This window comes from Manis javanica, chromosome X (assembly GCF_040802235.1).
Source record: "Manis javanica isolate MJ-LG chromosome X, MJ_LKY, whole genome shotgun sequence".
NCBI lineage: Eukaryota > Metazoa > Chordata > Mammalia > Pholidota > Manidae > Manis > Manis javanica.
The window spans coordinates 131,979,827-131,996,681 of NC_133174.1; the positions used below are offsets into that span (position 1 = coordinate 131,979,827).

A 16,855-nucleotide genomic window follows, 5' to 3' on the forward strand; every position below is an offset into this window, starting at 1 on the left:
AGCTGTTAAATAAATGCCTTAGAGCTTCCTAATATTTCACTGTACTAGCATGGGGGTGTGAAAATAGATCGCGCTTGTGTCCCAGTTATGGCACCTACTATCTGTAACCTTGCCCACATTACTTAAGTCTCCTGAGCCTCAATTTTCTCATCTGTAAGATGGAGATAGTAATTGTGGGAATGAGATCACTCCTGAGGAGTGCTTAATGGAGCCTGGCTCACAGCAAGACCTAATTCCCGGTGGTGGTGGTAGCTGTTATATTTATATTTTGCACTTCCTCACTGCCCACTCACTCCTTCTTCCTCCTATATGTGCCCCTACACTGAAAAAGTTCCCACCAAAGTCATCAACATCACCCTTGATGCTAATAAACATTTGTAGTTTATGTACAATAGGGGCCCTTACCTGATGTACCAGAGCTAGTGAGTGATAGCTGAGATTCAAACAGGGGTTTGGTGTTCCTCAAGTTGCTGTTCTAGACTCTTCTTATTTCACTCTACACACTTGGCCTGTGTAATCTTAGCCATTTCCCTGACTCCATAGACCATTTTTGAGTGCTTATGGTTGCCAAGTACTACATTATATAAACACAGAATATATGTGTGTGATGGATGGATGGATGGATGGATGGATGAATAGAGAAATAGATTCCCTTAACCTGAGTGATAGACTGATGAGATAGATATTATGATTCTATCATTATCCACATTTATATGGAGAAACAGAGGCTCTGAGAGATTACATTAATTACTCGAGGTTGGCCTTCTAGTATGTGACAGTCATGATTGGAACCCAAGCCTATCTAGTTCTCAAATAGTTACTTCTGACTATCATATTATACTACAGTACAGTTTCCAAATAGTGCTCCAACTTCATGGAAGATTAAAACAAGACCTCAATGGAACTCAATATAAAGTTTACTGGAATATCAATGTTTGCATGTGGGTATAACTTCGCAGGAGTGGAATTAGAGGTGCAGAACTGCCTCAAATGCTGCCTCTGAAAAGATGGAGGCCAGCCCCAAGCATCCTTCATAGTCATCAGTCTGTTAGAGCCCAGGTGGGAACATTGAGGTTTCCTTTGTGAGAGGCAGAGGCAGGCAGAAAACTAGAGTCTTAGCTTGCAAGCTGCAGATAAAATACCTCTGGGCTCAGTCCTCTGAAAATCAGATACCCAGTCATTGACATCCTTCAGAAGGGGTGAAGAGTGGGTTCCCATCACCACCAGGGTGGCCACAATTGTACCAGTACCCACCTATATTTCCTGAGGCAAAAAATAGGACCATTCAAGGGAACTTGGCAGTGATCATCCCAGCCGTAAGTATTATCCATGATTTTATGATTCAGCATTTCTCCATGCATGACTCTTCTAAAGAGTATAAATAATTCACACTAAATTATGGTTCCTAGAAGGATATTTTAAGCCTGAAGTTGGAATTTATACAATTAGTGTCTAAAACCACCTTGAGGGGAAAAAAAGCAAACATTTTGACTATCTAAATAACACTTTATAAGGCTTTTAGGTAGCTTACTTAACATTCTTTAACTTAATAGTGATTTCAACATGGAAGTGAAATATTATATATAATTTTTATGTTAACATGAAATATTATAAAATATAATTAAGAGACTTATCAGCATTCTCACATTTCCAGGGTGGAATGCAAAGGTATGAATTCAGAAGCTTATTAAACTGGATGAGTGATTGCTATATCTGTTACTTAATTATGAAATATTTATACCCCTGATATCATAGACCATGCAGTATTTATGCTAAATGTGCAAGGAAATCTATATTCAATATTTGGGCAACATGACAGGGAAAGAACCTGTAATTCTAAAATTATCTTCAATTTAAGGCTTTATCTCAGAATTGCACATAAAGCTCTAAATTAAACAGAAAGTAAGATTATTTTTACTTGAATTACTACAGAACTTGCTTCAGGTCTTTAGTCAGTTTGCCAGCAGAGAGAGCCAAAATTTTTCTTAAGCACTTCTTTACATGAGTGATAATTTTGTTATAGACCCTTGCCCACCCCTACCCTGACCTGCCTATTTTTAGAAGGAAATCCATTTGCCTTTAAACATTAAAATACAACTGAATCTTTTATCTCCAATGTCAGGTTTGGAGGTCTTCCAGCAGAAACCAGATTATAAACTAGTAAAAAGTCAGCTTCCTATAAGGATCTGTACTTGGTTTTCTTTTAAGCATAAAGGTGAAAAAATCAAGTAAAGTCTTAAAGCAGAGAGTTCTCAAACTATTTCCTGAATAGAACAATCAACTGTAAATTCTTCAACTCACCCCTCTAGATGCTGAATCACTGAGTAGGTGCAGGTTGGGACCAGGGAATCTGCATTTTAATGAGCCTTTTCTCTGATGTAGGTTGTCACCAGATTTCACTTTGATGTAATTTTCCCTAAGGGTTCTCCCCTTGACACTCAGGGGTTATATTTTAGTATAACTTACAGATCACATTGTATGAAACAAGGAATTTGGGTACTGGAGCAGATGGCCTGGGTTTGACTATAGTTTCTGCTATTTACCAGCTCTGTGGCTTTGGGCAGTTCACTTCATCTTTCAGATCCTATTCTCTCATCTGTAAACAGAAGATATTAACCCTTGTCACCTAACTCCCAGAGTTCTTAGGAGGACTGAATGAAATAACGGTTATTTGTGGTAGAGATTGTATTACGTGTTCACTAAATTCTTTCCCCTTTCTTCATGAGCCCAGACTAGACTGCTTTTCCTCCTGGCTCCAGTTAGTAGGGCCACACAGCCATGTTCTGGCCAGTGGAAGTGATGTATGTTACCTCCATCCAGAGTTCCCCCAACCCACCACCACCACACCACCACTGACTCATTCCTTCTTGCCTTCTAGGTGCCAATTCTCAAAACAGTTTTGAGAGCAATGTATGGAACATTGCCAGCCTTGAACTTAGAAAACTGCTTAGAGCTGAGCCTCCCCTCTGTCTACCTGTACTGGACAGAAAGGTACATAAGAAACAAATTTTATTGGGTCAACCCACTGAGATTCGGGAATCATTTGTTACTGCAGTTGGTCTATTCTGTGAAAAATAAAGTCTTATGTAGATATGACATTAAATCAAAGACCAACTGGGGCAATGAAAAAAACAGAACTAATGGGCTAGGCTGAATTTCTTAAGAGTAGGCATTGGATCTAAGACATACTGGCTCAAAAATAACTCTTCACTACATGTTCGGTCATTCCATTGGGCCTGTTGCTGGCAGTGGATCAGAAAGACAGCATGGGAAGTGGAATGGAAGAAGAAAGACATTGGCAACAATAAAAAAGTGGGACCAGGTATAGGGGGATAAATGCCTAGATGGAGGGTGGCAGAGTAGGCGAGCTCAGAAGCCTGAGGTCCTTGAAAAGAATCTTGGATCCAGAAGTCAGTCAAGCATCCATGAATTAGGGAGCACACAGATGTCAAGAAAGACAGCAAAGTGGAAACTAGGCACTTTATCCTAAGCCAACAAATGTGCAGAAGTGGTCAGTATGAGCTGTGGGATTGGAGGAGACAGGTTCAAAGACCAAGAAGATTGTTCTTCCACACCATTTGAAATTCTAGCCATTCTCCAGAACTCACCTCCAATGCTACCTTTTTTATGAAGACTTCAACTAAGCCAGAAATTTTTAACCTGGAATTAATGAGCACAATGTGTAAGAATGAATTTCTGCAGTGTTCTTGAACCCTCTGGTCTTGAATGCAAAATTATGTGCCGCTATTTCTGAGGATAGAGTCCTTACTTGGATCTGCTTCTTAAAGGGAGTCTTTGAGGCAAAATGTTTAAGAATCATTTCACAGGTCTTTTGAACACCTGAAATGCAAGTGACCATTCCTGTCCATCTCTTTACCCCCATGCTCAGCACAAAGTAGATACTCAGTAAGTGATCACTGAGTCTTCAATTTGAAATAGCTCCCCTGGGCTTCATGATTCTCAAATCACTTGGCTTGTAATTCCCTTGTGGCGTTCCTCACAGACTGCATTGTGTCTAAGTTCATTGCTTATTTGCTGTTTTTTTCTAGCCTATAATCATTTTAAGGGTAAGCAGGGTAAGATTTATCTTTACATTCTCTAAGATATGTTCATGGCATAATTCAAAACACCCATTACCTCATTTGATTTTAACAACAATCATGAAAGATATGTAGTATCATCATCATCCCCATTTTATGGATAGAAAACTACATCTCAGAAAGGTAAATTTGTTTATTTAGAGTCATACAGATAGTCAGTTAAGAGCCTGCAAATTCTTGTCTTTGATTCTAAAGCTTTGTACTGTGGTCATGTTATAATTTATGATATTATTTTATAATATGCTGCTGTAGCTGTTCCTCATGATTGTTGGCTTGAATGGACTTCAGCTGAATTGAATTTTATGGACACGGAATAGGCATGGATTATGTGGCAATTAAACCCTTGATCCAGTCTAATCATCTGATTTTACAGGGGGGTAAAAAGGAAACTTAGACTAGGAGAATGACTTGCCTGAAGTTGGGCAGCAAAATGTGCTTGAGCTCAGTATCTTAACTCCTGGATTGTTGCTGTTTCTTCCATTATGTTCTGTTCCTTCTCTCTCCTTGTTTCATGCTGCACTGGAGTAAAATCAAAGGGTCAAATTCAGGCAAGTTTCTATAAAAAGGTATGACATGTCTTTACAGCTTAATTTAGCTCATTAAATATTTTAAGATATCCTTTGACAGCTGGTAATGATCATGGTTCTTGATTAGACAATGCATTTTCATGCATCTAATTTTCTACATTTTTTCTTTGATATTGTTTTTAAAATGGAAGTAGAAATGTGCCAGACCTTATGATAAATGTAGTCTACTTAATTCAAGCAATTACAGTCTCTCATTAGTAATAAATTAAATATTGAAGACACCAGATCATTTAAATGATTTAAATGTGTCAGATCAACAATCATGAAAGAGCCTTGTAACTTGGCATAATTTAAGAGGTCAAAGTGTGCCTTTTATAGTGATCATCCAGTATTTCTGATCTAGCTCACTCTCAGCTTCTATGACTCATGGGACTTACCCAAGATACTTGATGAGTTACAAACAGAGCCAACTGGGAGGAGCAAAATAGAATGATATCTGTGCCTAAGAATTGTTGGGAAGATATTCAGAACTGATGCCCATCATTGAAATGGTATTATCAGGAGAAGCTGCATTTGGGCTGTTTTTGTGATTCCAATATATCTCTTCCAATTAGACAATGAAAAACAAATTATTTTGGTACTGATTTTATCAAAACAATTCCACTGAAAGACAAATAAATAAATATCCTCAAATCTCAAAATACCAATTGGAAGTATTAGTTTATTTCCCATTATTTTTTACCTAAATGCTTGATAATAGTACCATTTTTGTCTCCCTTAACTAAGGTCAACTGCAGAGTTAGTTCAGCCAATAGTGAAATCAGTCATAAAAGATTGGTTTAATAAAGAGAAATAGAAAAACCAGCAATTTAGGGATCAAACATATATTGACTTGGTTTCAACAATAAAAATTAAGTCTCTCACATAATAAAAGAATGTTACTTTCTGTGAGAAATTCACTAAATCCTTGTTTGATAATTTTGTTGCCAAATTTAGAAAAACAGGGAATGCCAAACAGTTCTTTAGCAAACTAGTAGACCTAAATATTATAATAGCATCTTTTAAATGATGAAATCATGTCATCAAAGGGAAACTGTGTGATAGAAATGTAATATAAGATGTTAAAGTCATTCATTCAGCAAGCACTGATTGGCTACCTTGTAACTGAGTCCAGGGAAACAGGCCCAGTGTTACCTAGGTTGGAGAGCTGATTAAAGTAAGAGGTACACAGTCCTGCCCTCCAGGGGCTCTCAGCCTAGTAGTAGTGATAGCAGTAGAGAGCTAACTGGAATGAAAGGTGTCTAAAGAAAGAGATGGATGAAACACAGTGGGAGTTCTGGGAAGGAAGAAAACAATTCCAGCAGAGAAGATATTTGAAATCATGAGGTGACTACTTAGCACTAACACTCCAGTGAAAAAAATAGTCATTCTCCTGGACAAACTATTCTTCCTAATGAAGTATGGTCAGGTTATGCTGGTGGTCTACCTGGAGTGTTCACTGGAACACAGGAAGGTCTGGGAAAGATCTTGAAGAAGGTCACATGTGAACTGGGCTTAAAGAATAACAGTATCTAAAGCTAGAAAGGTCAGCAGGGACTTGATAATTGAAGGTGTTAGAGACCATGTTAAGGTATTTGAATATTGTCCTGTGGGCAATGGAAAGCTATCGAGGGTTTTAAGAAGAGGAGTGATGTGGTCATATTTGCCCTTGAGAAAGATCACCCTGGTTACAGTGTAGAAAAGAGGTTGGAGGGGATGGGAGCAGGAGAGAAGGCAGGAAAATCCACTGAATTAATTCAAGTTAAAGATGATGCGGGACTAAGAAGGTAGTCGTGGTAAGGCTTACAAAAGTGAAATTTATTTGGCAAAAACGGAACAGACAGGACAGCTCTTAGAGATCCTACTAAGTAAAACTGATGGAACATGGTAAGTGATTGGGTTTGCGGGGAGATAGGAAGGAAGAAGAGGCAAAATACACCCTCAAGTTTTAACTTAGCTGACTATGTAGTGACAAATAGCATTTTATTAAGATATAAAACTCAGAAGGAACACATTTCAATGGGAGTGGTGGCAGGCATAAGAAATTTAGGGGAAAAAAAGGGAGGAAACTGATCAGACTTTATGTGAATAAGAACTGCTTTATTTTTTATCACTGTAGCCCAAGGGTTTAGCTCAACAAATGCTGGGATGAATGAATGAGTGAAATGAATTACTGTATTTGAAGTACCACTGAAGGTATTTGAATCTGTGAACTCTACTGTAGTGTAAAAAGAAAGCCCATTTCATGCTCTGACTCAATAGTTATTGAGCACCTACTGTATACCAGGTAAAATTCTAGGTACTGGGCTCACATCAGTGAGCAAAACAGTGGTTGACATGTATTCATGAACATACATTTTCATTAGATATTACAGACAATAAACAAACAAAATTCTTCACTTGGTGATAAATACTATGAAGAAAATAAATCAGTATAACAGGGTTAGAGAGTGACTAGATGTTTTTAATAACAAATGGGCTGGGGTAGTCTCTCCTAGGTGATATGTGAACCAAGAACTGAATGAAAGGGGGTGGGAAATGTGGCTCCTGGGGGGAAGAGTATTCCAGGCAGAGAGAATAGCAAGTGAAAAAGTCCTATGCAAGAGCGTGACTAACACGGTCATGTTCCAAGAATAGCAGCGATGGAAGTGTGACCTGGGTTGAGTGAGCAACAGGGAGGGGGTAGAAGATGAGGTTAGAGAAACCAAGGGCTGGATTATGAAGACCTTTAAAAGGTACTGTAAGGACTTCGGCTTTTCTCTAAACAACATGAGCCCCATTAGATAGTTTTTAGCCGAGAAGTGATGTGATCTAACACATTTTAATAGGATCGCTCTGCTGTGTAGAGAACAGTCTGTAAAGAGGCAAGAATAGAAGCCAGCAGACTAATTAGGAGCCTCGTTTGAAGTCACTAGCAAGAGACCACGATAGCTTGCATGACAGCAAAAGCAATGGAGATGATATGGTGAGAAGTGGCTGGGTTCTATTTCTGTTTAGTTTTGATTTGATTTTTGTTTATTTTTTGAAGGTAAAACTAGTAGGATTTATTTGAGTGTTGCTTATGGAATATGGGATAAAAAAGGAGACAAAGCTTTTTTAATTCCAAGGCATTTGGTTTAAATAACTGAACAATAGCAACAATAACACTGCCATTTACTGAAATGGTGAAGACTGTAGGAGGAGCAGGTTTCAGGCTGTACTACCAGTAGTTTGGTATTAGATGTGTTAAGCTTGAAATGCCTATTAGTACAGATGTACAGTTTGCAGGTAAGTGTACAAATATGTAATTCAGATAAGAATTCTGGGCAGAAGATAAAAATCTGGGCATCGTCCGTATATAGATGGTATTTCTGGGAGTAGACAGAACCACCTAGGAGATTAGCGTAAGTAGAGGAAAAAATATATTGAGGACTAATCACTGAAGCATTATTCCAATATTTAGTTGTCAGCAGGATGCAGAGGATCTAAGCCAAAAGCAAGATAGGTCAGTAAGGCAGGAGAAGAAATGAGAAACAGTGGTGTCCCAGAATCAAGTGAATCAGTATTTTACAAAGGAGAGGGCATTCAACTTTCCAAATGTTGTGGACAGGTCACAGAAGGGGAGGACTGAACATTGATCTTTGTATTTGGCAACTAGGAAGTCACTTGTGACCTTGACAATAGCTGTTCAGTGCAGTGGAGTGGTGTGGTTTGGATGAAAGCATGATTTTAAGAGAAAATGGGGAGAGAGAAAGTGGAGACAATACGTAGTGATTAATATTTCAAAGAGTATTGATGTAAAGGGAAGGATAGAAATGGGACTACCCAATCAGAAAGGGAGTGAGGGGTGCAAATGATGTAGGGTCTTATAGGGTTTTACTCTTATTAAGATGGGGAGCCATTACCCCATAACAGAATGCTAAGGAACCCAAACATGCAGAGGCTGAGAGAATGAAGAAGGTATCAGCATAGGAGACTGAGAAAGTGTTAATGAGGCGGGAAGCAAAACCAAGAAAATGTTTGCACAGAAACCAAGACAAGAGAGGAGAAGATGGACACAATATTATGTTATAGCGAGTTGAGGAGAGTTGAGAAGATCCAAGAGTAACAGTAATCAGGCACATTAATCTAGGAAAGAGGAGATTGGGTCCAAAGGCATATATAGAAGGGAAGTGTGTATGTGTGTGTACATGTGTGTGTATCATCCATAAAATGCCAATAGTTCCTTTAAAAAATTGCCATCAGAGATTGAAGATTTTGGGCTTTAGGAAACTAAGGACACTAACCATTAAAGATTTGAATAAATGGCCAGTGTAATTCTAACTTTTTTAAAGGTGTGAGATTGGTGAGTTAAACCTGGAATGGAGCGACTGAGTTTGAAAAGTGAAATTCAGATCTCAATGACTCTAGACCTAAAATTAGTGCACAATTACAATAATTATATATTCCCCTTTTCCTGGGACAATTATGTCCCCCATCTCTCTTTGGTCTTTTTGGCTCTTCTTGATATTTATTTAAGCCACCCTTTGTGGATGTGCTTTTACTATGAGTTTCTTCATAGTAAATCTCTTTTGGAAATATGCAACTACAGATAATATTTAAGCATGTCTTAGGATCTAGGACTGAGGTAGAAATATTGAACAGGAAGTAATCCTCACCTGTGTCTCTCCCCCTTAAGAATGTTTCTGGGAAAGTCTGACAGAGCATTGTTTGGTATATGTTGAGCTGACCAGAAGATAAATTAGACCTGGAGGATTTTAACAGCATATTTCACCTGTGACAGACTATTGCGCTACAGGCTGACCTACGAAGGGAAGAGAAATCTTTGTGGACATTGATCAAAGCCACCATCTGCAAAGTTACTGGGTAAATATGGAATATGCCTGCTTTGGATTCTTCCTCTATGTCCCTTCCCTCCTAAATTTCATACAAACTTCAGTCCTTCTGTTAACATGATTACTTCTGATTAAAATTTAATTACCATTTATTGAGCAACTACACTGACTCAGGTATTTGGTCAAGCTAAAATAATAGCTTATGTTTATGTGTGTGTGAAATGCTCACCTGAATTATTTTAATGCTAGGAGTGCTACAATAAATCTCTTTGGTAGGTACTATTATTCTCTCATTTTACACATGAGAAAAGAGAGGGAAAGCAAGTTGAAATAACTTGCTCAACATCTTATACATAGGTAGCAGTGGAGCAAAGATTCAAACCCAAGGGGTATGGTTCCAGAACCTATGCCCTTAACCACTAAACTCCACTGCCTTCTTACGGCAAGCATATTTTACTTCATACATTTTTATGTCCATTTTATAGAAGAGGAAACTGAGGCTCAGAGCAAAGGATCAGTTAGGTGTTCAAAATAAAACAAATGGAAAACAGAATTTCCATGCCAAGCTTATCAGTCTTCCCACATTAATAAAACATTTGATACATTTAGAGTTTACTTTTTCCTTAACTCAGTTATTGCCAAAATGTGCTTCTTTGTTTAAAAACACCGGGGTAGCGGGTGGTGCTCATTAGCAAATACTTTGCAAACCATCTGGGGAATGCTGGGTTAAGCAAAGCTAAAGAGGTGTGTCTTTTCTACAGGTCTTTTCAATACCTTTGATATGCTAATGTACCTTTTGAAGCTTTGGGATGGGTATTTAGCAACTTAACCATGTAATTTGTTTTTCTCAGAGCATTTTACTAGTAAGTACATCGAACATACTTACACTAACTGCAAAACTACATTCCTGGGTACACACATTCTCTGGTGACCTTAATTAGATTGAAAAGCAATCTGGTTTCTGTATTTGATTAAGAGACACTCTGATCTTCATGGTTGAGAGGGAGGATGTAGCCTTTCTCAATAATCCCAGATTTAAATGCCATTCATTAAGTTATTTTGAAGATGTCCAGTCATATCCAATAGATAACTTGATCAGTTTTGGAGAGTGATATTTTCAGATTTAGTCCCAAAGTTCTAGGGAGAAGTTTTTCTTCGCAGTCATTACATGCCCTATACACCCATGACCACCCTCAAGGGGGCTGCCGATAATTTGTAATATAATTTTGTGGTTTCTGTTCTTGCAAAGCTAGTGACTATAGTCTATTCGCTGCCTTCAGAAGTGTCTCTGCAGTTGGATGAATTACATGAATAGAAACCAAGATAAGAAATAAGAATATTCAATGCATGGGAAGATAAGAAACTGTTTATTGATTTTTCTCACATCTTAGCTCCAACGGGGTGACACCTAAAATGATATCTGCTTCAGTGCAGATATGGAAGTGATTGTAGTAATAAGGAAGTCTCAGGCCAGAAATTGCTCCATGTCCCCAGTATGAAATGGAGAAATAATATTTGGGGGTAACACTAATTTTGGAGAACCTACAGGAAGGTGCAACCCACCAAGTTTATAAATAAATGTAAGACTGTATTATGTGCCAGAAAAGAATGAGCTGAAATGCAAATGCTTTTTTCTCCTCAGGGAAGTCATTAGGAATAAAAACCAATAGTCAGGTTGTTGTGATTTGAAGCCAAATTTCATGGCTATTAGGAAAAAAGCAGGATCTCTGTTTTCTTAAAAAGACCAATTGTGGTGGGGCTGAGCAAGGTCCATACAGAGAAGAAATGCCTTAGGCCTAGAAAAGTAAAGGAGGAATACACATACACACACACACCAATTTTGCACTTGGGTTTAATAGTCTTTCACAGAATTAGGAAATCATTGGTTACCAAAATTGGGAGAGATCATTCAACTAGCTGATTTATCAATCTCATCTATAATAGCTCCCACAGGTGATTATCAGGTATTTGCATGAATTAAATAATGAGATATTCTCTTTCATTGCTATGGAACGTACGTACACTGGTCATCTGAGAGGCCATCTATTCTAATGAGTAGAGCACAGATTTTGAAAGCAGAATAGACTAGATTCTACTTAAAAGCTGTATCAGCCAGAATGGGTGAGGTTATGCTATAATAACAAATAACTCCGAAGTCCCAGCGACAAATAGAAATTTATACCACAGAACACTTACAGCTTAGACCAAAAACATAGATTAAGGGTATATATCCATAGCAGCTCTCTCTTGGGTCTTCATGGTCATTGAGAAAGGTCTATTATATGTTAAATATCTCATCCATACTGGCAAAGGACCTCTGCTTCATGTTGGCAAATGTTTTTATTATCATCACTATAGGAGAAGAGGAATTGGTAAATCAAATAAGAGACTTAAAAATTCCACCCAGAGGTCACATGCCCATCCTTATCTTCAAATAGGGCTGGGAAGTACAACTTTACCCTGTGTCTGGAAGGAGAAATGGAATGTTTGTTAACTGCCTTAATCACTATCATACTATCCATATGATCATGGGAAAATATACCTTTCTGGTCCTATTTCTTCATCTGTACTATTTTGCAGATTTATTGTAAGTATTAAATGAAATAGCAATCATAAAATGCCTAGAGCAGTTCCTGGCCCAATAAGTGCACAAACATAGTACTTTACCCTCTGTTGATTAGACATTTCTGCCATTTTCTAGCATTCTAAACAAGCTTAATATATCCTCCGCAGGACAGCCTTTTGAATATTTAAATGTAATAATCCTGCCAGCACACATTTTTTTTCCCTCTCCAAGCTAAATACTCCCAGTTTCTTCAACCATTTCTCATATGGCATACGGTCCCTCCTCCCTGACCTTGGTCCAGTTTGTCTCTGCTTCTTTGTAGTGATGGTCATATCTGAGCAGTGCCCCACCCAGTTCCAGTCTCATCTGCAAAGCACCAAGTTGAGACTATAACCGGCCTCATCCTGGACACCATGCTTTTCTTCAGATAGTAAGGATATCATGGCTGGGAAGAATAGAAGTCATTTAAACCAGTGGTCCCTAAGTATACATCTGTGACCCAGAAACAGAGAATTCACTTGTAGAGTTGTTCGCAAAGAGCCCTTCACAATCTCTACTCTAGTTTCCAAGGTCTTGGAACTGGTAAGAACTCTTGAAACTGGTGTGTGAACAAGTTCGAGAACTCCTCTGTTAGCATCTCCACAGACATTCTTGACTCTGTATCTAAGGCTTTTTCCAAATGTTCACATATGGACAAAACACACACCTGAAGAACTTGTTAAAAATTGTTTCTAGAACTTTTTGCCAAATATAGAATTAGAATTCCTGGGAGATGGGCCCAGAAATTTGTATTTATAACAAATACCTAAATTGAGTCTGACATGTAGCTAGATTTGGGAACCCAAGGTCCAGTTTAGTCTTCCAGCTAATGCTTGAACTATCAATAATCTTGCCAGGAAGTTGTACAGAAAATATCACCTTGAGCTTAATTAAGAACTGACACAGTTGAACACTTACTTATTAATTAGGCCAAGAACATAGGATTAGGATGTATATACATAGCAGATTTCTCTTGACTCTTCATGACCAGTAATAGAGTCATGGCATCATAAATACCTAGAGTTAGGAGGGACTTTTGAGATTCCAGTTAGTCAGGATTTCCCGAAGTGTGTTCCATGGTACATGAGACCTTTAAGAAGGGAATTGCAAGTCAAACAGACTAGGAAACATAGAACACTCTATCATGTGTCCTGGACTGTGAAAATGCACATTAGCAAAATAAACACTCTGAGAACTGCAGCAAATAAACCTGTTTAATAAAATCAACATTTTCAAAAAGTATTGGGACATAGAACCTTTTTAAAAAAATCACCCACTAGCCTAGGGAATCAGTGTTCTGTGGAACAATTCTGGAAAATAGTGTGCTAGGGCATTGTTCATCTGATATATGAATGCCCTATCTACTGTTCTAGCAGGACCTCACTAAAATTGGAGAGTGATTATTCCATTTGTGACATCTCTAATTGTTCACACATGGACCAGCATATTGTCTTCTGTCTCTTTTATAACCTAAGTTCAGACCATATGCTTTATACTTAGAGACAACATAACATAATGAGTGCATGTGAAAAATACTGTCAGAGTCCTGGATTGGAATCTTGTCTTGACCAACTATTAATTATTTGATATTGGGCACTCTTTAGGCTTCTGAAACATCATTTTTCTCATATACAAAAGAACACTCGTCTCACAAAGTGCTGTGAGTATTAAATGAGGTAATGTATACAAAAAGCTTAGCATAGTGCCTGGAATAAAATAAGCACTCAAATAATGGCAGCATTCATTTCATTCAGAAATGAGAATACCTTTCTTCTTTTCAGAGCTCTCCCTCTAGGTTTGTCTGACTGGTACAGATATATATATATATAAGCCTGAAATTAACATCCTGATCAATTTCATTTTAGTAAAAACAATTCTATTTTTTAGGGGACACAATTATCCCCTAATATGTTGTTTTCAGAACACTAAGTAATGGAATACAATGTTAGCATAATATTCTCCCAAGAAGACATGATAGATGAAGAAACACAGAAACAAAATGAACTTTGTGGAGTGGAGGTGCTGAAGATGTTATAATAAGCATTGTGTTCTGTGAAAAGACTTTCCTTGTGGTGACTGCAGTGGGCTTACTCCTTAACACTACACATTTATAGGAAAGCCAAGTAAATAGGACTTTCCACGTGCTAAAGCATATGGCTACCTTTCTGTGAAGCAAAGAATGTGGTAGGGAGATGATTATGGCTGTATCTATATCTTAGCAAAGATGAAAAGTGGTATTGTTTAAAAAGCAGTGTAGCTGCTCCCATTAAAGAAAGAGAGAGAGAGAACAAGGTGTCAAAATTCCAGCTCTGTCATTATCTAGCTCTGAGATTATGTGAGTCATTTAAATTCTCTGAAACTTGGTTTCCTCCCCGTTAAATGGGGAATGCAAGAAGGTAGGTTATTTTTTGTTTTTTTCAATTTGGAGTCAAAATTCTGGAAACTTCCATACAATGGGATTGATTGAAGATAATATTTAAAGTAATAATCAGTTTTAAAACCCACCCAATTGTCAAGAACATGAACAGGCAGTTAATACAAAGGGAAGTATAAATAGCTTATAAACATAGGAAAAGATGCTTAGCTTTAATCATAATTAAAGATATGCAAATTAAAGCAGTAATGAGATACTATTCTTCACATATTGGAGTGGTAAATATATAAACAAAATTAATAGCTCACGAAGTTTTTGTGGGTGTGGGGAAAATGGCACTCTTACACAATGTAGTTAGGGAAGCTATTTATGGGGAAAGATCCTCTTATATGCAAAGAAATAAAGGAAGTGTAGACTAACTCACATTTAATGATCACTTACTGAGTGACTGGTGCTGACCTTTTACTTATTAACTCACTTAGCGTTTACATCAGACCCTATGTGGTGGACTCTATTATCATCCAAATATTACAGATTTGGAATTGGAGGTACACAGAAAATTAAGTGACTTGGCCAAGTTCAAACAGCTGGTATGTGACAGAACTTGATGTAAAGCCAGGTTGTATGGTTTCCAAGACTGCACTTTATTAACTGAAGTACTTTTTTGCCTCTTCCTATACAGAACCCTCTATTCTTCTTCTACCAGAAGCAAACACAAAAGAAAATATGCACATACACCTGGATATGATGAAAAAAGTCTTGGAAAGATGTCCAGGAAACTGTTAGCAGCAGTTGACTATAGGGAGCAGGGCTGGACTGTAGGTGGGAGAAGACTTGCTCTGGGTCATATATGCAAACTTCTGTTTTTGTTTGTTTGGTTTGGTTTGTCTTTATCCTTTGTATGAATTACTTTTCATTGAATAATAACAAAAGTAACTAGCTTTTTAGAGTAAAAATAAAAGGCACTAATACCCTCATTCAACAGATTGGGAGACTGAGATGGAAAAGGGAAAGGGCGTACTGTGTTCAAGGAGCTAATTAGTAGATGAATAAGAACCACAATCCCTGTCCGTCCGAGTTTTCTTTCAGCTTGCTCATTTCTCTTACCCTTCCCTTCAGAGACTGTGCGTCAGAGATAAGAGAGAGTCTTCTGTTTCATTGCCAATCTTTTAAAAAAATTGTAAACATTGCATATTTTTTAAATTAAATATTTTGTTTAAAATTCCTTCATAACACTATCAAACAGAATTCCACAGCATCTTAAAAAGATGATTTACACTATGACCAAGTGAGATTTATTTCAGGAAACAACATACAAAAATTCATAGCTTTTCCAGACATTTCTATTCTAACAATGAATTAGCTGAAAAGTTAACAAGGAAAACAACCCTATTTACAATAGCACAAAAAAAGAATAAAATACTTAGGAATAAACTTAACTAAGAAGATAAAAGACTTGTACACTGGAAAATATAAAACACTGATGAAAGAAATTAAAGAAAACATAAACAAATGAAAAGACATTCAATCATATTCATGGATTGGAAGACTTAATATTGTTAAAATGCCCATATAATCCAAAGTCATCTATGGATTCAACGCAATCCCTAGCAAAATCCCCATGCCATTTTTTAAAGAAATAGAAAAAACAATTCTGACATTCATAGGGCACCATAAAGGACCTCAAATAGCCCAGCCTTGAGAAAGAAGAACAAATGTGGAAGCATTACATTTCCTTATTTCAAATGTATAGCAAATATACATACAATATGGTACTGGCACAAAGACTATCATATAGACTAATGGAGCAGAGAAGCAAGCTCAGAAGTACATGCATGCACATGTGATCAACTGATCTTTGATCAGAGTACCAAGACTAGTATTGAGAAAACTGGATATCCTTGTGCAAAAAAGAATTAAATTGGACCCTTATACCATAAACAAAAATCAACTCAAAGTGGATTAAAGACTTAAAGGTAAGACGGGAAACTATAAAACCTCTAGAAGAAAACAGGGGAAAGGGTTCATGACATTTGTCTTGCTATGATTTCATGGACATAACACCAAAGGCACAGGCAACAAAAGGGAAAATGGACAAGTGGGACTACATCAAACTGAAGTTTCTTGTAAAGCAAAGGATGCAATCAACAGAGTGAAAAAACAGCCTACCAAATGGGAAAAAATATGTGCAAACTATGTATCGGATAGGAGTTAATTTCCAGACTATGAAAGGAACTCCTATAAGTCAATAGCAAAAAACTAACAACCCTATTAAAACACGGGTGAAGGACTTGAATAGACTTCTCTCCAAAGAAGATATACAAATGGCCAACAGGTACACAAAAAGATTCTAATGTCACTAATTATCAGGGAAATGCAAATCAAAACTGCAATGA

General features: G+C 37.4%; 1 long non-coding RNA gene across 2 annotated transcripts; it reads left to right on the top strand.

Moving 5' to 3' along the window:
* Positions 1 to 7,320: 7,320 nt before the first annotated feature.
* LOC108384293 (uncharacterized) lies at positions 7,321 to 15,619 on the top strand. Of its 2 annotated transcripts, XR_001849990.3 has the most exons (4): positions 7,331 to 7,401; positions 7,495 to 7,631; positions 9,324 to 9,511; positions 15,142 to 15,619. It is a non-coding gene; the product is annotated as an uncharacterized lncRNA (long non-coding RNA). The 2 variants fall into 2 exon arrangements; XR_005060636.2 differs by lacking the exon at positions 7,495 to 7,631 and having other exon boundaries at positions 7,321 to 7,401.
* Positions 15,620 to 16,855: the final 1,236 nt, after the last annotated feature.